The following is a 22,467-nucleotide window of genomic DNA, read 5'->3' as shown; positions in this document are numbered from 1 at the left end:
GTGTTTTTGCCAACTTCACTGACCTTTCGGCCAAATTCCATTTACAAAAAACTGATCTTTTCAGATATTTCCAGGTCCGTCATTTTATTCAAAGTCAAAGTCCAGCATTTCCGGCCACTCCGGCGGACTCGGGGCTTGAGAGGATTTTGCGTAACCCTTTGTGTCTCAGAAGGCACATTGCAAACATCTCAAATATCATAACATCTCTTCGGGAAACAACACTAGATGAGCTTAGAATTGCATGGTCTGAAGAACTTGGCTCTGTTATTTCTGAACATTTCTGGGAACGTGCTCTGAAAAGAGTCAACGGAACATCGTCCTGCGCACGGCTTAGCCTTATACAGTTAAAAATCCTCCATAGAACTTACTATACCAAATCTAAACTTTCAAGAATTTATAAGGACATTGATGACAGGTTTGAGCGGTGTCATTCTGCTCCAGCAAATATGACCCATATGTTTTGGAATTGCCCGAAATTAACCGAATTTTGGTCATCCATCTGTAAAACACTGAATGAAGCATTTAATACCAACATCAAACCGTTTGCAGGAATGGCCATCTTTGGAGTATTGTTTGAGGAGCACATGCTATCCACTGATCAAATGAATGCGTTTGCTTTTGCTTCCTTGGTAGCTCGTAGACGTATAGTTTTACTCTGGAAATCATCTGAACCACCTAAAGTCTCGGTCTGGCTCACTGATTTAATGTTTCTCTTGAAATTAGAAAAAATTAAATACTTTATTAGAGGCTCCACAAGACAATTCCAAAGGGTGTGGGACCCCGTGATGGAGTACTTTAAAAATCTTAAAAATATAGAGTTACCTCCATAAGCCTATGGAGCCCTGGGATGTAGATGTGTGTGTGTATATGTGCAGGTATGTATATATGTGTATACGTATGTATATATATAATATAATTGATGATGCCCAATTGTTGTATTACTGACTTTTTTTTTTTTTTTTTTTTTTTTTCTCGTTGAATGTGGGTGGGTGGGTGGGTGGTGTTTGGTTGTTAAAAGATAAAACAAATTCAATTCATGTTACTGTATTTTTATGTACCTTACTTTGTACTTTTTTGAATAAAAATATATTGAAAAAAAAAAAAAAAGAAGGTATAAGAAGCAGGAGATGACGTTGTTCGGGGCTCAAACTTTGCCGGACGCTTGCGGACGTGATTTTTGAGACCACAGCTGTGCATAGCTCGAAGCATTTTTCTCTGTCCTGTAACGACCTGATCTGGAATAAACTCTGTTACTTTTTACTCCTGTTTTTATAGTCCTTTTTTATATGGTTTTACCGAGTTTGAGTTAAGAGTAGTAACTAACTTGCTCCCAGGAAAAGAACCGGTGAGGAGGCCCCCGGGGCGCTACAGCCTTTACTTCCAAGGGGACAAATCCTCCTCACTTTAACAAATTGGTGTTTCCGCCCGTGGCCTGGAAGCAAAACAACAGAGCCACCGATGGAAAAAGCTCCACAGCCTGCGGCCGAAACAACTGATAAGGTGAGGAGATTCCTTATTACAAAATATCTCCAGTGTTTTTACGGTTAAAACACTTTGGCTGTGTTGTGATTTTCTGAAGTGAGCTGAAGCTTTTTATGCAAAAGAGGACAGAGAAATTGCTCAGAGTGATTTTAGTTTTTGTTTTTGCGGTTTTTGTTTTGTTGTTTTTGTTGTTTTTTTTTTTACATTGCGAACGTGTACACAAAAAAAAAAAAGAAATAAAAAAAGGAGAGAGAGAGAGGAAGAAAGTCGTGCGTTCTGCTGTGGGTAGCGGTTGAAAGTCCGACTGAAGGCGACTGCGCAAACACCTTTCAAAAATTATACTGCTCACTAGGATAAGTTGGTTGGAGAGCCCAACGGTTTCTGCATGCAGAAAGGGACGGTGATTTTATTCCCGGTCTGCCTGCAGACACGAAAGATGCACTTCTGAAAACAGACGCACAGACAGATACCAGTCACATAGCCGGCTAGAGTTTGCCAGTATGCCTCCCATAAGGACATTTACGAAAAACCGAGATTGGAAATAAGAGCGGGGGTCAGGGTGAAACGGACCTTTGGGGGCTTTTTCTCTTTCCTTCTCTTCTCTTATAAAAGGAAAGAGAGAGACGATAAAATAATCCCCATAAAACATATTAGGCCGAAGCCCGAATTAGGCAACTTGTTTGTCTAATTCCAGAGTTGGTGGAGTGAACTAGGCGGAACTATATATAAATCTTTTTTCTTTTCTCTAAATTTCTTTTCATTTTTTTTTCTTTTCTTTTTTTCCTTTTCACTGACGGACGTATTTCTTTGATGGACGCACTTCCTTAGCAGAACAGCGGCTCACTGAGGTTTATAGGTAAAAAGTTTAAAGCCCGGAGGGATCTCACGTAAGACGTCGAGGTCTAATTTTATACACTGTGTGAACGGAAGGTGTGAATAATTGATGCATGTGGACTAGAAAATTGAATCCAGAAATACTTCGTTAGCACCAGAAGGAAGAAACAAAACTTTTGGATCTGATTAGACAAACCAAGTTCAATTTTAGTAACTATTTTTCTGACAAGGATTCTGAACAGGAACAGGTGGAGCAAAACGGGGCTCAGGGAGGTGAGCAGGCACTCGACACTTCAGAGGGTAAGAAAAACCTCCCATGAATACATCTAATATTGCAGAAACAGAGCCTATTATGGATCCCAGTCCACACCAAGGTGTCAGAGAAATCTTTAGTAAGGCTGGTGATGCAATGTTTCCATCAAACCCATGTGTGCAGATGCCTGTTATGGAGTTGCGTGAAGGTCAGATAAATAGTGAAATAAGGCCTACAGAGGAAGAATTGGGAGAAGAGGTACGACAGGAGTTTCAGATGCAAGATTTAATAAAGGAGGCGGTAAATAAGGCATTTCAGCGAGTGTCAACAATGTATAGAATAAGCACAGCACATGAAGGGCACAGTCTAGGGGCAGCTGACAGTCTAAGAGGGAGGGATGAGCAGAGGAAGCCACATACGGATAGCAATGAGGAAGATATGATACAAATGGAAAGGAGAAGATTAGAATTGCAACTACAACTGCAGGAGATGGATCAACAGCTGGCAGAAAAACAGATGCAGTTAAATAAAGTAACGGACAGACAAGGGGTGTTTAAACATGAGGAACAGTTTTGCTATGGGGGACAGGAGGGAGCTACGAACATGGGACAACCGCACACAGAGGATCAGTGCCTTTTGATGATATATGACAGGATTGATAGAGCTGTGGAACTAGTCAAGGATGCCATAAAAATAACACAGAACGAGCTTGCCTACTCACAGCCCCGCTGGAAGCAAATATAACCTGAGTAAGGAGAAAAAAAAGAAGTGACAGGGAGATGGTAGTCCATATGCCATTAGTTCAGATATATAACGATGCAGCTAGAGTACAGACGGTCAGCTACAACCCCCTAACTTCTACTGATAGTGCCTTGTTTAGATACAAACTTCCAGATCCTAAAAAAGCAGCCCCAGTGTTGGACCAATTTTGGGCAGCCCTAAGAGCTACCTACCCAAATGAAACAGGCTGTATTCTTATAAAGGAACGGAAAAAAGGAAATAAAGCAAAAAAATCACAGAACAACAATACCCAGACAAATAAAACTAACCCTGAATGTGTGACTCTTGCCAGCATGCACGCGGAGGAGGACTACCAGATGTACCAATACGCACAGGCAGCAGCGTTTGCTGGAGTACGTGGCAGAGAGAGGGGCAGAGGATACGATCAAAACGACAGGTATATCACTTGCTGGGTCTGCGGACGAATGGGACATAGAGCAAAGTGGTGTCAAAACGGTTATCCTACACACCGTTCGCAGTCCCAGAGGAGTGAACTGAGAGAGGGACAGAGAGGCCAGTGCCGCAAGCCGCCCCACCCCCAGCAATACTAGGGAGGCTGGGATCCCACTAGTTGTGTAGTTATGAAGGTAGTTTTTTTTTTTTTTGAAATTTCCATCAGCAGTGATAGATATTTTGATTGACGGCAGTAACTGTCCTTTTATGGTTGATACGGGGGCCAGATACAGCACCCTGAATCTTTATGTGCTCACCTCTCAAAAAACTACACAAATAAAGGGATTTTCAGAAGAAAAAAAAACAACACATACCACTTTTTCAGAACATGTCATTTTTGGGGGACGCTTAGAATTAAAAATCATTGGGTGTGAAAACTTATTTTGGTGTCTAACGTGAGCAAATAAATCTTGGGTTTCCAAAAATGTGCACATATAGTTTAACAAGAATCCTAACATGAGGCTGAAAAGCATTGGTGCAGAGGTCTTAAGACCAGACTGGTGAAAAGATTATGATTTTTGTTTAAATTGGGAAAATTCCTCTAAGAAGATAAAATCAAAATTGATACTGATGGATTAAACAAACTTTATGTGGCCAATGTCTGTCTGTCTGTCCTAAATGTGGAATGCATGTGAGGTAGAATGTGTGTGGTGAAGTTGGACATGATTAAGAATATTTTTTGATGTGACATTAACATGATTTGCATTTTTACAGGATTGAGAAGGAGCACTGGGGGCATAACAGAAGGGTAATCATATAAAACATGTTGCTTAGGGGCCCCACCTATGAGAAGCCGTGACAAGACCAGAGCAGGTTGCTGTTGTAAGGTGTGAGGTAATTTTTGAGTGTGGAGTGCAGCTGAGATACTGTAGATTAATAGATTATAGATTAGAAAAATAATTAAATATATAAGTAATTATCCAGAAAGAAGCAGAATGGGTGTTTTTACTTTTTGGGAAACTAAAATCTCAGACGAGGGCATTACATGATTTTAATTTAAAGGTGGTTTCATTTTCAATCATTAGAATTGCATTAGAGATTGATTAGTTTCATTTTTCTCTCATTAGGATTTTATTAGAGATTGATTAGGGACAGGATAAATCACACTTCGAGCTGGAACTGGACACAGCATATGGCCAAGATACCTGCAGGAGCTCAGCAGATTAGCGGGGTCAACTTTTATAAACAAGGCTGGAGAGTTAAGAACGATTTCGGTGTGACCTGACCCTGGGTTTTTTCAGCCTTCAGTTTTTATCCATAATTATTTGTATCTGTGTATAATGCCGCTTGGAAACTGCCTAAGCACACACTGATTAATTTGAATCTCTAATCATTACTAACACTTTTCACTGTTCATCTGGGCCTTACCTTCTTTGCATGAAGTGTTAGATTCTACTACCTTTACAAATTTCTGTGAATGAAGTGATTAACTATTGACTAATTGATGTACATTTTGATTGCTTTTTCCTGGTAACAAACCAGAGGGGTCATTTACTTTTGCCCTGCTTGTAGAGAGTGACAGTGCGGCTGTCAGGGAGCAGGCAGGATTATTCAGAGGCCCATTTAAGGAGGATCAGGAGATCGTTTTGCTTAAACATGTTCTTTTTTCTTTTTCAGGCTGTGTTTGTAACAATCCTTAAATGTTAACGTTTTTCTTCCAGGACAGGCTGACAAAAGTCTCATCCTTCATTGTGTTTTGTTTAAGATGTGCATTAACCCTTATTTTCCCAACAGCTGCAGAAGTTCTGGCATGTGAAAGGGACAACTTGGCTGAGAGTGACTAGAGCAAGAGAGAGAGGGGGGTTCAGATAGTTGAAATGTTTGATAGGAGGATTTGAATAGGTTCGAACTGACTGGACTGACTTGGTTAGTAACTGGACTGGATCGGAACCATGGATTAGGACATGAGAGAGATGGTGTAAGGTCGCAGCATGCCAGAGACAGGGTGTAGAGATTGTGGCTCCATGTTTTGTTCCCGGTTGAAGGCCATTCTGGTGAGCTCTGAGTTTGTTTTAATTCCTCTCTGGTTCTGATATGAGCTATGAGGTACAGATTGATGTGGTGGTTTGAAGCTCACAGACTTTTGTTGGGGTGGAACATTAAGAGCAGTCATGCTGACAGAGGCATTTAACGAATGACAAGATGAACCAACAACTATCTGGAGGAGTCGGAGGCACCACTGGGTTTTTTTTTTTGTTGTCTTACATGTTTCTCGTTGTTTGTGTCTGTATGTTTGTTTGTTTTCTGTTTGTTTACTAACATCTCAGCCTTTATGAAAAAAAAAATGAAAAAAAAGACGTGGCACGCATATTAATTTTTTTTGAATAATTTTGACTACACTACGGATGGAAATGTTTCAAAATGAACAATGGATCTTTTTTGTTTGGAGAGACATTGGACACTTTCTTTCTTGAGTCGCAGGATGGATTAACCTACAGGGGGCACAGAGACTAACTTTGCTCCTAAACTTCAGAAGGAGGGATGGTTTGCAGCTGCTGAGATGCACACATTAAGGAAATGACTGGATGCCCACTGCTTTGGACGAGAAAAGAACACTGGCAGTGATGGGTTGATGGAAGGTCATGGGATCATCGGACGAGACGGATGAAAAAAGATAAGTGAACTGACACACCAGATTTCTTATTCACAATAAAAAATTATTAACCTTTGACGCTCTGTTTCCTTCTACCTCTATGTGATACTGCTGATGATACAGGTAAAGACTTATCCTTCAGGGGGTGTGGGGACACATGGCCCCAGGACTCTTATGGTTCAAAGCTGCTGTGGTAACAGAGGGTAACCTGATGGACTTGTCCGAACATCGAACTTTTTTGCATGTTGGAGAGGATCACTGCTCCAAGAAACACTTTTTCTTCCAAACCAGTAGCGGGATGGCTCCTGACCAGTTTCCCATATATAGATCCACTCACATAGACACACACACACATACTGTCACGTAACGACACGCCCACACACGGTTAATGACTCGAAGAACACACAAGGGTCCACATGGGAATGAGGTTTTCTTTCATGCACTAACATTTACGGATACAAAGTCTGATGGGGGAGTTTTTAAAGAGGGGTAATCTGCGCCAAGCTGGGTTTTTCTTAGAGATTAAAGAACTTTTCATCATTTTCAATGGGGAGGGTATAGCAGTAGACTAAAATGCAGTTACAAGTTTGGACGAAACTAAAACTTAATCTGCTATGATGTAGAAATAGTTTCAAGATTCATTTATTTAATCCATGAATTGAGTGTTACAATGTGTAAAAAAGGGTTAAATGTTTTCTAAATATTTACAGGTTCCTTGAATGAGCTTATATTAGTTGCAGTGATTTTGAGCTTATATGAACAAAATAATGAGCTGAAACATCCATAGGATGTTCAGGCTGAATACATACAGGTATAAATAACTTTCAACTGCCAGGCATTGAAAGGTAGGTTATGTTTAATGTTTAATGTTTTTGGGGATTTCTTATTTTTAATTTTTATTGATTTTATTTTTTTTAATAGACACTGAAATAATCTGCTGAAAAAACACAGAGTCCATGGATAATTAATTTAAATGTAGTCAATTTAATGGGGATTTAAGGGATAAAGGGAAGGTAATTGTGGATAAGAATATCTGGTTGTGACTGCACTGAGATTTTGAGTGAATAAAGAATTGCTCATTGAAGACATTGTTTATCGTGATAAGAACACTGACTGCACTCTCTGTGTGTCGAAGGATCCCGGAGGAAAGGATTGATGAACTGTGATGAGAACAGTCCATGAGAACCACCACATGGAATCAGCATCTCTCTGCCATTGGGCTGCATGTAGACCAAAGTGGCCGTGGAGGAGGCCATACGAGACTCTGATTGATTAATTTGATTGATGTGTGATAGAGACACTGAAAGAATCCATTATCATCAGTGATATTCATCATTTGTTTTTAACTCGGACCAGGATAATTCTTTATTTAACCTAATTGTGAATTATATGTTTTGATTTATTTTGATTTTGTTTTGATGAAAATCATGGAAACATTTTGCTCCAGACCCACCAAGATCACGTTTTATGCCACTTTTTCTTTGATGTAGGAAGACTCTGAACCTTACAGGTTCTTTAAGTAGTTGGTAATGATAATTATCAGATTCAAAACAGGGTTTACTTGCTCAGATTGGCCGAGAGTGGGATTTCCCCGGGGTCACCCCAGTTTTTACTACCTTTTAGAGAGGGTAGCGTTTTCCGGTGGAGAACGGCCCAACCTGTCCTGTGATGTCCCCTACTGTGACTGAATGATTGGTAAAGTGGAATAGATGGTTTATCCATGAGGAGCGGTCACATTTAGGAGGCCTCCAGGTGGGAGTGAGAGTAGATGAATTTGGCCTTATTAGATTTATAGGCTTAGGTTATCTAGTCTAAGGTAACTTAAAATAATGTGCGCATAGGAAACTAAAACAGCTTTCCTTTAATTAGTTGACACTCAAATTGTAGTTAAATGCTGAAACTGTGGTCTTGAGTGAGAACATTTGGTCTGTGAAGCTTTGATTGTGATTACTTTTGATCCCTAATTAATGATACATGACTAATTATAGATGCTCTCTGGGTCACCCGGTCCTTCAGAGATGTGCCGCTTCCTGTGTTTTTAAGTTACCTGTAAAAACGGTAACTTAACCGCACCCATAACAAAAAAGGAACTAAACAACGCAATTGGCAAATTAAAACCAAACAAGAGCCCAGGGGCAGACGGCTTTCCCAACGAGTGGTATAGAATCTTCAAGGAAGATCTTTCCACAGTAATGTTAAATTAATTCAACTTTACGCTGCAATACGCCATCACCCCTCCATCTTGGAAAGAGGCAGTAATCTCTGTTATAGGAAAAGAAGGTAAAAACAAGACACTTTGTCAATCTTACCGGCAGTCTCTGTGCTAAATGTAGACTATAAATTATTTACCTCCATTCTATCACAAAGACTTGAACATCTGTTACCTGACTTGATAGACGAGGACCAATCAGGTTTTATTATGGGAAGACAAACACAAGATAATATAAGACGAACTCTCCATATTATTGATCAAATAAATAGACAGCAATTATCAGCAGTTTTGATCAGTCTGGATGCCGAAAAGGCCTTTGATAGGGTCTCATGGCCGTTTCTATATAAAGTATTAGAGAGATTGGGGTTTAATAAACAAATTATAAGCTGTATTCAATCATTATACAAAGAGCCCACTGCAAGGATTAAAATTAATGGCCACATTGGGGGAAGCTTCAAACTATTTAGAGGCACACGCCAGGGCTGTTGCCTCAGCCCCTCATTATTTGCCATCCACATAGAACCCCTAGCACAATTTATAAGGCAATGCAAACACCTGAAGGGAGTGAACATTGCAGGAGAAGACCATATAATAGGGCTATTCGCCGATGATGTAATTATATATCTACAGAATCCTAATGAAACGCTTCCAGCATTGTTTTTAAAACTGGAGAAATACGGGAGGATGTCAGGATATAAAATTAATATCTCAAAAACACAGCTACTACCACTGAACTATACTCCAAGTAAGGAAATTAGACAAAGGTACACACTTAAATGGGAAAATAAATCAATTAAATACCTGGGAATCACACTTATGCAAGATCTGGACAAAATTCAGGAAACTAACTATTCCACAATTAACAATACAATACAAAGAGATTTCTTGAAATGGTCAAAGTTATTACTGGATTTTAGCTCGAGAATAGAAATAATTAAGATGAATATACTGCCTAGATTACTATACCTCTTTCTATCAATACCATTTAAGATTCCAGAAACTCAGTTTAATAAGTGGAACCAACAAATTTCTAGGTTTATTTGGGCAGGTAAAAGACAGAGAGTGAAATTTAAGACTCTTCAACTAGATAAGACAAATGGTGGCTTAGCACTCCCTAACTTTAAAGAATATTATTATGCTGCACAACTAAGATACGTAATCAACTGGTGTTCTCCTGAATACGAAGCCAAATGGAAACAAATAGAATTAAACATATCCCAAATACAATTACAAAACAGGCTTTTAGAAAAAGAAATAATAAGTAAAACCTCAGACAACACAATTTTAGAAGAAACTCTTAAAATATGGTATGAAGTACTTAAAAAATACAAATCAGAAGGGGATAGTAAACTATTAATGTGGCCCTCTCAGTCAAAGAGATTTAAACCAAAAGACTCTGATAGCACATTTATAGATTGGAGTAGAAAGGGGATAACAGCTATCAGCACACTAGTAGAAGGAAAAACATTTAAAACATTCAATAAAATCAGAAGAGAATTTGAGCTGAATAGCAGAGATTTCTTCACATACCTGCAGCTAAGACACTTCTATACCAATGAGGTTGAGAAAGAATTATCACCAGAGGGAAATGAGTTGATTCAGCTCTTTGTAGATGCATACATGAAAACCCCAATAAAAGTTGTATCTAAACTTTATAAAAGCCTACAAAAACGAAATGGAAATAACTCATTATATATAAAGTCCAAATGGGAAGCAGAGTTAAAAGTGAAACGGTCAAAGAGTGACTGGCTTTCAATGTTCAAAACACAACACTCCTCCACAAGCTCCAGAGGCTGGAGGAAATTTGGATGGAAAAATTTAATACGCTACTTCATAACACCTCAATTACAAAATAAATTATTCCATACTCAACAACAATGTTGGAGGCAATGTGGACAGATGAATGCCAGTCCCTCTCATATATTTTGGCAATGTACAAAAATACAAACCTTCTGGGATCAAGTTGTAAAGGCTACAGAAGAAATAATAAGATACAAGATACCTAAGGACCCACGAATAATGTATTTAGGCTGGCTGGAGAGTGAAGGAATACAACGGAAAGACATCTATCTTCTCAAAATCTTGATAGTGGCAGCTAAAAAAGCGATTACCAGAAAATGGTTTAAAAGTGACCCTCCTCACCTGACGCAATGGATTTTAATAGTAGAGGAAATCTTCATGATGGAGGAAATTACCTACCACTTAAGGATCAAGCACAAATACCTAAAAGAACAGTGGAGGAAATGGTTTGATTACATAAATCGGAAAGGACTTACCCTCAATAAGACTTGAACGACAGATAAACCCTTTTTCTTTTAAGACTTGTGGGACCCCTACATTCACTAAACTCGGACTCTGTTATATCTTTGCTATATTTTTATCGCCCTTATCTGTTCATATTCTTTTTTTTTTTGTCTGTTTGCTTGTTTTAATATAAAATTGGAAAAATACTAAATAAAAAGTTTAAAAAAACAACAACAAAAAAAAAAACGGTAACTTATCAGGGGGAGTTGTTAGGTTTTATTATTTATACATCATGTGCATTGTTTCTTTGTTAGCCAGATTAGACAGAGCAGAAGGCCTTCCTTCACATTGTGGATGTCACGGTGTGTACGGAGGTCATCTAATCAAGACAGCCTTCGTGTCTCTAAGAGTACACAGGATATGGGCACATCTTGGAGCCGGTCTGATAGGAGAGCTGCTGTATCTGTAACCCTGAGACAGAGAGGCAACCTGCATGGAGTTCAAGACATGGATGGCGTGTCAGTTTCTGATACGGACAGCTAAGCATCCACATGATGCAACACAGACTCAGAAGGTATAAGAAGCAGGAGATGACGTTGTTCGGGGCTCAAACTTTGCCGGACGCTTGCGGACGTGATTTTTGAGACCACAGCTGTGCATAGCTCGAAGCATTTTTCTCTGTCCTGTAACGACCTGATCTGGAATAAACTCTGTTACTTTTTACTCCTTTATTATAGTCCTTTTTTATATGGTTTTACCGAGTTTGAGTTAAGAGTGGTAAATAACTTGCTCCCAGGAAAAGAACCGGTGAGGAGGCCCCCGGGGCGCTACAGCCTTTACTTCCAAGGGGACAAATCCTCCTCACTTTAACACACCCACAGGGAGGTGTTTGAGTTCGAGTTCTCAACCGCTTCCCGTCTCAGAGACATCAAGGTGGAATTCTTCCACAAGCAGAATAAGATGATGAAGAGGAGGAGGATATCTCCAGCAGGCGTGGGGGGGACATCAGGACAGCCCTGGTCATGCATGTCAGTTTCAGACAATTTAAAGAAGTGTTTAATGCAAAGTGTTTGGTTTCAACTCATTATTTCTGTCATCTTAAAAAGGTCCAGAGCTTCCAGCTGCAGGATGAGGACGAGCAGCCAGTAGGGGGAGGAGAGGACACCGCTCAGAGAACGGACAGTAGGTCTTTCCATTTATTTTTTACATTCTGTTTGGATTTTGTGAAAAATAAACAGTAAATCATGGGGTTTTATTTTAACAGAAACAACGCCACCAGAAGTTGGTCGTCTCCCCCCCCCATGAAACAACAAGCAGCTGTTGGCCAAAAGGTGACAAGGCGGACGAGGGCTTCCTCCGGTTGAAAAGGCAGAGCTTCCACTCTTTGGCTGGGACTTTGTTTATTTCATTTATAGACAGTGATGGGACTAACGGCGTTGAAAGTAACGGCGTTACTAACGCCGTTACCTTGTTTTAGTAACGAGTAATCTAACTAATTACTTTGACTGTAACTATAACGCAGTTACCATTGCAGGCACCCCGTTACTGCGCGTTACTCAGGTCGCACAATGAACCTTTTTTCATGATAGGACTCGTGCGCAGCTGCGTGAAGCTGACACCCCACCCACGTCAAAAAACTCTGCAAATAGACTGAATGGTTAGTGCAACGTTAGAGCAGATTTGTGCAGAAAAAAATATTGTTTGTGCTACTTTTGTTTAAGAGATATTAAAGATTATTTTTTAGGTCATCCAGAGGTGCGCGCCTTGTCATGAGAGAGGGGAGGATGAGATTGGCTGATGTATAGTGAGATTCCGTCTGTCAGTTGGGTAGGTGGGTGTTTCTGCTGGCGGGTGTTAACGTACAGCACACACAGAGAGATGGAGAGTGAGGATGACTCCAGCAGCAAAACAGCGTTTTCCTGATGGAAATACCGGTGTTACGTCGAGCTGCGTTTCCCCATCACATACTGTTTCCCCTGCATCTCCGCACAGCGCAGGCGGCACGAGTCACCGCGCAAGCGACAGGAAACGCACATGCTCGCTAAAGACGCGCAACAGTCGCCCTGTGCTCGCGCTACAGGAGAACTATGGAGAGCGTGAACGATCAAATGAAAGGGAGAAAGATGGATGGATGGATGGATGGATGGATGGATACTCTGCCTTTTCAACCTACTGTATTTTTTATATTAAACATTATTTGATGGTCTTTGTGGCAGGGATGGAGATCCATATTTTATGTCACACGCAGAGTATACATCTAGATAGATAGATAGATAGATAGATAGATGTTGCAGTATCTATAACCACCCAAACACACAGGATTTCAGAATTAGACATCCCCAGTCATTAATTTCACCAGATCTGAATGCCCTGTTAAAAAACATTCACATGGCGTTCCCCCCTGATGTCATTTACGTTGAGTTGCAATAAATGCTAAACTCTCTGCAGGTTCTTGTCTTTGTCGTCCGCTCTATTCAGCTGGCTTTGAAACACACGGCGAGAAGGTGGGGGCTGGGTGGGGAGAGTTACGGGGGCGAGAAACGCAAAAGTAACGCAATAGTTACTTTTACTAGTAACTAGTTACTTTTATTGTGGAGTAACTCAGTTAGTAACTCAGTTACTTTTTGGGAGAAGTAACTAGTAACTATAACTAATTACTTTTTCAAAGTAACGTGCCCAACACTGTTTATAGATGATAATAGTTTAAATTGTGAATATTTTTTTTATCTATATTTTTTTAGCTTTTTGTTTTCTATCAGATCAAACTTGGTCACGGGGTTTGTTAGTTTTAATAATTATTTTGTTGTTTCATTATTTACAATTTTTTTTTTTATTGTGATAATGCCAGTTTTGGTTGCATGTATCATGATGGGTCTCTGTGATTAAACCCACATGCAGAACACCACACGAAGCAGGGTAAAAGTTTAACAGTTTTATTAAAGAGATGCACACACAGAGTAAACAAGCACTGGTTCTGGTACTGGTCCGGGACTTGGTTTTCACAGAGAAATCTGCAGAGAGGGATTGTTTGGTTAGCCAGGTAGCAGCGATGACTTGATAGCGTTTTGATTCTGGTTTGTACCTGATGAGGTTCAGACTGATCAGTGGAGAGAGGGAACCGGTTGGGTCCAGAGACTGTGGTTCCAGCAGCGGCAGAGCTTAGCTTCAGGCTAGCGAGATTCAGACCTTGAGTTGTCCTTCTAGTTCTCTCCTGAGAACTAGTTGGGAGATTCAGACTGGGGATCTTAAGGTTTGGCTTCTCTGGGCAGGCAGGCAGGTTCCCAAACATGTGTTCCTCCAAAGCTACAGACTTCAGTCGGGTTTTTCCTAAGAGCAGAGAAGACAGAGACTGGTTAGGATCAGATTGCTCTCTAGAGCAGACAGAGATTCTAGTTCAAGCTGAGGCTCAGGTTCCGCTAACCAAAACTGGTCAACACTCCGGCGCTGAAGACAGGTCTGGCAGCTGCTTATGTAGCTGGTCTTCTGATGGGCTGATGATCCTCAGGTCTGCAGGAGGCTCCAGCCCAGGAGACCCATAGCGCTCTCTGCTGGAGACAGGTGGCAGATCTCCAGATCCCAACAGCATGGCTATAAAAAAATAATAATAATCAGCAAAAGGAGGATGGAAAAATCTTTTTTCTCTGTTTTATTTATAGATGTTAGAGTTCTTTACTTTTTTGTAATATCGTTTTTTGATATTTAATTTGTTTTATTTATTTTTTGTTGATAATAATTAAATGTTTTGGTTTTATTTGTTGAATTTGGTTTGGTTTTGTTTGTTATATCTTAAATAAATTGTTGTTTGGAAAGAACTCTTCTCTGCTTTTCCTTTTATCATCCTATATTGCTTAAAGCAGCAAAGCTACAGGTTTCAAGTTGAGGCTGGAATCTAACTCCTCATTCAGAGGGAGGGCTCTGCATTTCCACTTCTGACATTTACTTAATCACATTTAGTTACTGTAACAGAACTGTTCCATGTTAGCAGGGTAGGACATAAAATTATTTTGTTTAAACTAATTAATGTTACTAAATGAAAACAAAATTGACATTTGATAGAGAAAAAAAACATCTAAAGATGGTGAACTGTATTTAAAAAGTGGGATTCAACTGCATCTTTACAGCATTAGATTAATTTATTTTCTAATACCGTACTTCTGACCATAAACGATGCCAACTAGCGATCCGGCGGCGTTATTCCCATGAACCGCCGGGTAGCGTCTGGGTAACCAAAGTCTTTGGGCTCCGGGGGGAGTATGGTTAAAACAATAAGCAGGGGCATTTTTGGTGTCATTATTGTTTTTTATTATTATATATCTTTGTTATCTGGGGACTTAATTCTGCAGTAATTTTTTTTTGTTTTTCTGTAATCCACCATTTTAATGTATTTTTGTACTAATTGCTATTTAAACTTGAGCTTTAAATTGAAATAAACATCTTGCGTATCAAAAAAACTAAATATATTAATGTATATTAAGTGTCCCATTATTATTTTGGGACACTTGGAACACATTGACAATGGGTTAAATGTATTTGTATGTATACATTTACCCATATACTAATTTAAGCCAAGTGTCCCAATTTCTGGATTTCCCAAATGGCTAATGCAAACCCAGAAGTTTGGTTTTGATGCTACAATTTGGTTAAGTATTTAAATGGTTTATTGATACACTGAAAAACAAGATTAACAGTTTAATTTAATATAATATTTGTGGATATACTCATGATAATTAAGGTTGTTTCTTTACATTCATTTGAAGTAATTATTTACTCATTTGAACAATGAATGACCTATTTTGAATGTTGTGTACACATAACATAAAATATACAAGTTAAAATTAGCTAGTAGCTAATTTTAAATGACGAGTTGTTAACCCATGGGTCCTCTTTATTTAATATAGGCCCAGTGATGCAAGTTATGGACCAGTCGATGGTGAGCTACTACATGGAACAGAACATGTATCATAACATCCTCCCCCTTAGTGTCTGGTAGAAAGCTGCTGTTTATCATAACAAACAGATTTTTTTGGCTGCAGAATTAAGGGTATTGCTATTGATGATATGACGTGAGACAAGCTAATTTTGCTGCTTAAGCAGTTGCTTCTCTCCCTATCTTCTCTGTTTTTTTCTGCCGCATAGATGCAGCACAGCGCTGAGTAGCATCCTGTGTTATATATCAATGCAAAGCTGGGATATTAAGCTGTTCAGAGCCGTTGGAATGACGTTGATAGCAGCAACGGTGGAAGAGTTATGTTAAGTCAAAGAACGGGTCCTTTGTCCCCGTTCAGAGCTGCACTCAGTGTGTTAGCTACGGCTAGCCAGAGAACATGTGAGATGAGGCCTCGTGAGGCTCCATGTGAACATGTCGCCACCCAGTGGTGGAGTGCAGAATTACAGTTAATAATAAAAACAAGGATTTCGTTTCAAATGTTTTTCTTTTTTTCCCCTTTTAAGTTCCTTTGAAATTGTTCATTGTTAGTTTTTATAATAAAATCCTTTGTAATTTAAATGTAAAAATTCTCAGAACTATTATTTAAGGTGCACAGTTTTTCTGCCATTTTTGTGAAATAAACTCAAGCAGACAGTGAAAGTGTGCAAATTGGGCAACAATGTAGTAGTTGAAAGCCTTTTGTTTTTGTGGCAGTAGCGTGGAATAAATAAATACTGAAACAACAAAATAATATTACAAAATAACTATGTACAATTAATAATTTTTATTAATTTTAATTAATGAATGGCAACATCCCTGGGAGTTTTTCAAAAGCGATTTTCAAGCCCAGTTATAGCAGGTAATAACTCCATCTACACATGTTCCCCAGGTTTAAAATTGATTTACAATCATTCATTCATTAATTCCTGACAGGATCCTGCTGCTGCTTGGGCTGCTCTACAGCTCATGATTAATTAATATTCCCAGATGTAGGTATTCACTCGGTCCACACATTTTCCCCCAGTTTTTGATGCCGTCCACAAAAGTCCCACTCCTGCTGGCACACGTGATGAAGTAACAACCCAGTTATAGGTATTAACTCCGTCTATACATGTTCCCCAGGTTTAAAGTTGATTTACAATCATTAATTCATTAATTCCTGACAGGATCCTGCTGCTGCGTGGGCTGCTCGCCTCCTGTGACTGTTATAACCTAAACCAATACAAGGCCATACTCCACCTTAGCGCAGTCCAGAGCCTGCATCTTCAAAGCCTGCTGTTGCTGCTTGGGCTGCTCTACAGCTCATGATTAATTAATATTAATTAATGTAGGTGTTAACTCTGTCCACACATTTTCCCCCAGTTACGATTCTGTTTCTTCTGGTTTGGCTGCTGTCATCCTGTGATGACCAAACATAGTGGCTTGGGGGGGGTTCCTGGGAAGGACTGACCTATTCACTCTTGCTAGAGGTAGGAGTGTACTTGCTTTCACTGCGTTCTCATCACGACCCGCCAAACCAGCATCGAAACCTTTTAATGCAAGTAGATTTAGTAAACAGATGACACCTCACACCAAATCATCCATTTAACCATTTATTAACTTGAACACACACAAAACAGTTTACGATACTTTTCAGTCGACATTTTACGGAATTTTGGCAATAAGCCTCCTGTAGGCTTTCACAGTGTTTATAGTGAGCATCAGTGCTCTCTTAGATAGTGTCCTTGCAACCCTCGATACACCAGTCTTTGAAAATCCCATTTTCACAAAAAGTCTCTCATTCCTTGGGTCCCACTTCCCCCTTGCTCCAAGGGGGAAGCCGAACACCTCGACTGTCGTTGCTCCCGTTGTCCTTCCGATCACTCCCACGAATGGCTTGTACTTCTCCTCCTTGATCCTCCTTCGGTCTTCCAGTGTCCTCTCGTCCAATTCATAACAGATTGCCACATCCACCACCAATGCCGTCTGGTTCTGGACTAGAACCAAGTCCGGAACTCCTGTTTTCCCGTCCGTGAGGGAAACTCTCATTTCTTTCCGGACCGTCCATCTTTTCTCTCTCGCAAGGATGTTGCATATCACATTGTGGTTGTGCATTCTGTTGGGTTTGAGCACATCGCATCTCCCAATAATGTGAATTATATTCTCACTTTCTCTCTTGCACAGCCTGCACATGCTGTAAGGCTTCTCCTTAGACCACCGACTTAAGGTTGTAGGTGTTTGCACCATATTTGTTCGGAGTATAAGGGCTAAAATATACTCAGACTCAGTCATTGGCTTCTTCTTTACCAGTCATTTTCAAATACCCCAACCCCTCTGCCCTGACACGTGAGGGCTTTCCATCTCTGTAGTTCCATCTGTCTCCATGCCCTACTTGAGATGGTATTTGGGTTTGGCTCTCCATCCCACTCCGATATTTCTTTACTACTGCCTTCAAGCCTGTGTCTGTGCCACAGGTTTTTAATAATTTCGGGTGAAATTATCTTGTTGGCCACAATCCGAGTTGTTTCATCCTCCGATCTCTTTAATCCTAGAACTCTCCTCAATTGAGTCATCGGGATATTGCATTGCAACCTGGGTATGCCCATTCCGCCCTCTCTTCTTCTTGCGTATATCACGACATCCGCCGTGGATGGATCCAGATTTTTCCAGTAGTGTCGGCCTTTACTAGGGCACCATTTCCCACCATCCCCATGTCCGCTTCATAGAGCACCCTGGGAAGGGTGTATACTTGCAGCAGATGGACTTTCTGTGAGGGTTTCAATGGAGCATTAGAAATACAACCCAGTATGTCTTCCACTTTGCTGGGTAGGTCTGGTGGCAGTAGACCCTTACATGGATTTACCTGGACCCCCAAGTATTTAAAGCTGTCTCCAGGTCCAATAACTGCAACCTCTCCACCCTGAACTTTCCAAGGGTTTCCACCATTTAGTACCAGGGACCGCTTGCCCGTTTTACTCCATATGAACCCCCCACACTTCTTGATATTGATGTGAAGTCCAACGTTCTGAAGGTACTCCTCTAGTATCCTCAGGTTCTTTTGCATACCGCCACAGGAATTGCTGATAATCACTAGGTCATCGGCGTAAGCCAACAAGGTAATTTTGTGGCCCGAAACCACAAATCCTTTGCCGCATCTATCCAGCTTCCTCATCAGTGGGTCAATTGCGAAGTTGAATAGCAGGGGCAACAAGGGATTGCCCTGTTTCACCCCCGATTTCATGTGTATTCTCCTTGATACACTTCCTGCCGAGCTTACTGTTGTATACGCTGTTGGGTTTTTAATCCAGAGAAATGTGAGTTTAAAAGATTAAAAGGAAAATGATCAACACAGAGACCGGGTTTTGTGACGTCAGTGTGTGCCGGGTGGAGAGAAGAATGCTGGCTTGGAAAGCCATCACCTTCTCCCACAGATCCCTTCATGGCAAAGCCTTTTATTAACAGTTTACAACATCAAACAGGCGGGCCTAAAACAGCAGACCCAATAATGATTGTCTGAGAGGATGCAGGTAACAAGATGGTGTGAATTGACCAACTGGCTGGATGGAAGTCACACATCCGTGTGATTCTGCCTCATGACCTACAGGAGGTCATAAAAGTTTATGACCCTTCTGGTTGAAACACAGGATAGTTATCACTCTAACATTTCCCTCCTCTTATACATAAAAACATCAGCATCTTTCAATTCATATTTTATTCATAGGAGTAGGAATATGAGTACAAACATAACAGTCTGTTTTGTTCAAATCTTCAGCAACGTGTTTTGCATGTTGCCACCACATCTTGGCACTGTAGGATGACTTGCTGTGGATCCATCAAAAATCATCCTGCTCTTCCTTTGTTTCAGACAGTCAGTTTGAGTTCCTAGGAACACCGGTCCAACAGTCATCACCGGGCAGCATAACCTCTTTGGTTTTTCAGATCTTTGCCAGTCCGTCCAAGGAAACACCCACTAACCGGACTCTAAAAGACTGGGTTAGGTTGTTTTTTTCACCAGCGTTGAGAGGAGTAGTCCTAAAAAAACCAAACCCCTTTGAAGCTGGACTTCACCACAGATCTATACCTTAGTCGTGGGGTCCCTGTGAAAGTAACTGGGCTTTTTTGGTGGATCCAAGTGTCTCTCTCCTGGATTTTCACGGCAGTGGGGGTTGTTAGTTGCACTTTGTAGGGTCCTTCCCACCTCGGAGCTTTCCAAGTTTTCCTTTTGATGATTTTAATCAGCACTCGGTCTCCAGGCTTCAGGCCTTCCTGTGGGGAAACAAAAGGAGCACTAGGCAGATTACATGTTTTCCGAACAGTTTTGTCACTGAAAAGCTTCAGCATCCACTTAGTTAGCGGGTCAATGTCATCTTGTTCTTTTTCTGCCCATGGCTTTCCTGTTTCTGCCATGAATTTTCTCAATCTATTTTTAACATCCTCAAACCATTTAACTGGGTTCTGTCTGGCTGGAGGTAAACCTCGACAGGAAGTCCGCATCTCTGCATCTGTCCATGGCCCACACACAAGAACAGTGGGTCCACAATCCAGTGGGTCACCATCTTGGGGTCCCATGCGTTGACCACAATGAGGATTGGCCACCTCCAACACCGGAAAAGCACATGCCCCCCTCCCAGGATCTTGGTCCTGTTCTTGTTTTTTTAATTCAGCCAATCTTGGATAAATAGGGGCAGATGGGCCCCTTCCACAAGCTTCCACTTGATAATGATCCCTGTAACACTTCGAATCAAGCTTCACATCGCCCCCTGATCCTCCCAACTCATGCTCACAAGAGTCAGAGGCACTGAGTTCCATACCATCCACAGAGGACGACACGGACAGGGGGCCTGCTCCTGCTCCTCCAATATCACCACACGATGGTGGGGCTACTGGAGGAGGAACAGTGGCATGGCTGTGTTCACATTCACCTTGATGGGGTTTATCTCCACCTTCCTGTGCAGCTGATGCCACTGCTTGAACCCCATCACCCCCTTGAATTTGATTAGGATCAGGATATTGAGGAAGCATACGGGAAACAACAGTTTCTTCATCAGCTTTAACTTTTACAGCAGCAATTGTAGCTGTCTTTCTATCGTTCTTCTGTTGTATTTGGCTTTCCTTATTTTTTGCTTGCATAATCCACTTATTTAACTCTTCTAATTCTTTTCTGTATTTAGCTTGTTTTCTTTTTGATTTATACACCAACTTCATCTCCACCTTCTGCTGAATCTTAGTCAGCGGCTCAACTTTCAACTTTCCATCCCAGCCCTCCTTCTCAATCCACTTTCTGGCAAACTCTGGGTCACCACCACAACACGCCACCATCCATCTAACATCATCTGGCATTTCCTTCTTACTACTGCCTTGTCCCATTTTTAAATAATTTAGTCCAGTACACAGCGGTTCGATTGTTTCCTCACACACTTTCACACAGTCACACACACCTAAGGCCTAATATTTTTTATTTTTTAACCAACATAGAGTCCCAGACTCGAATGCACAGAATACCCAGGTCCCAGACCTGTAAACAAACTTGGTTTCGTCAAATATTCTTGCAACTACAACCAGTTATAGCTTGAACACAGAGGTTCCCAGACCCAAACGCACAGAATACCCAGGTCCCAGACTTGTAAACAAAACTTGGTTTCGTCAAATATTCTAGCGACTACAACCAGTTATAGCTTTCACACAGAGGGTCCCAGACCCAAACGCATAGAATACCGATCCCAGATCTATCACAACAAACCCTGTTTGTCAAATATTCTAGCGACTACAACTAGTTATAGCTTTCACACAGAGGGTCCCAGACCCAAACGCATAGAATACCGATCCCAGATCTCCCACAACAAACCCTGTTAGTCAAATATTCTAGCGACTACAACTAGTTATAGCTTTCACATGGTCCCAGACCAGCTTTTAATAAAAAACCTTAGGCGTACCGTTTCTGTGCAGATCAGTCCTCAGCTTGAGTCGTCACCAGGATGTCCAGGGCAGGGCTGGACCAACCTATTGGCTCAGTCCGACAAAGGGTGGATGGCTGTTGACAGTTTCTTGGCCTTGGTCCCGCACGGTCCTGGACAATTGGATCTTGACTCCCGGGTTTTCAGCACCAAAAATGTTGGGTTTTAAATCCAGAGAAATGTGAGTTTAAAAGATTAAAAGGAAAATGATCAACACAGAGACCGGGTTTTGTGACGTCAGCGTGTGCCGGGTGGAGAGAAAAATGCTGGCTTGGAAAGCCATCACCTTCTCCCACAGATCCCTTCATGGCAAAGCCTTTTATTAACAGTTTACAACATCAAACAGGCGGGCCTAAAACAGCAGACCCAATAATGATTGTCTGAGAGGATGCAGGTAACAAGATGGTGTGAATTGACCAACTGGCTGGATGGAAGTCACACATCCGTGTGATTCTGCCTCATGACCTACAGGAGGTCATAAAAGTTTATGACCCTTCTGGTTGAAACACAGGATAGTTATCACTCTAACATACGCCCCGGTATAGGTGCTTTGGATGAACGCCTTTATGGTTTCATCGACTCCTCTTGTTGGGTTTTAATCCAGAGAAATGTGAGTTTAAAAGATTAAGAGGATGGAATGATCAAACACAGACAGGGATTTGTAACTTCAACCTCTGCAGTAGGGGAGAAGAACTGCTGGCTCAAACCAGCACCTTTTCTCATAGATCCCTTCACAGCAAAGCCTTTTATTAACAG

At 40.9% G+C, this 22,467-nt stretch overlaps 1 protein-coding gene and 1 long non-coding RNA gene across 2 annotated transcripts in view; both read left to right on the top strand.

Annotated features, from left to right (window-relative positions):
* The window catches only part of LOC119778461, a 57,406-nt gene that overhangs the window by 14,551 nt on the left and 20,388 nt on the right, over window positions 1–22,467 (top strand). The gene's annotated exons all lie outside the window — the stretch shown is intronic.
* LOC119778460 lies at window positions 1,826–4,109 on the top strand. The gene is made up of 2 exons (XR_005280067.1): window positions 1,826–2,616; window positions 3,642–4,109. It is a non-coding gene; the product is annotated as an uncharacterized LOC119778460 (long non-coding RNA).

Source organism: Cyprinodon tularosa, unplaced genomic scaffold (assembly GCF_016077235.1).
Source record: "Cyprinodon tularosa strain WSP-4 unplaced genomic scaffold, ASM1607723v1 ctg1335, whole genome shotgun sequence".
NCBI lineage: Eukaryota > Metazoa > Chordata > Actinopteri > Cyprinodontiformes > Cyprinodontidae > Cyprinodon > Cyprinodon tularosa.
This window is presented reverse-complemented; position numbering and strand designations above follow the sequence as displayed.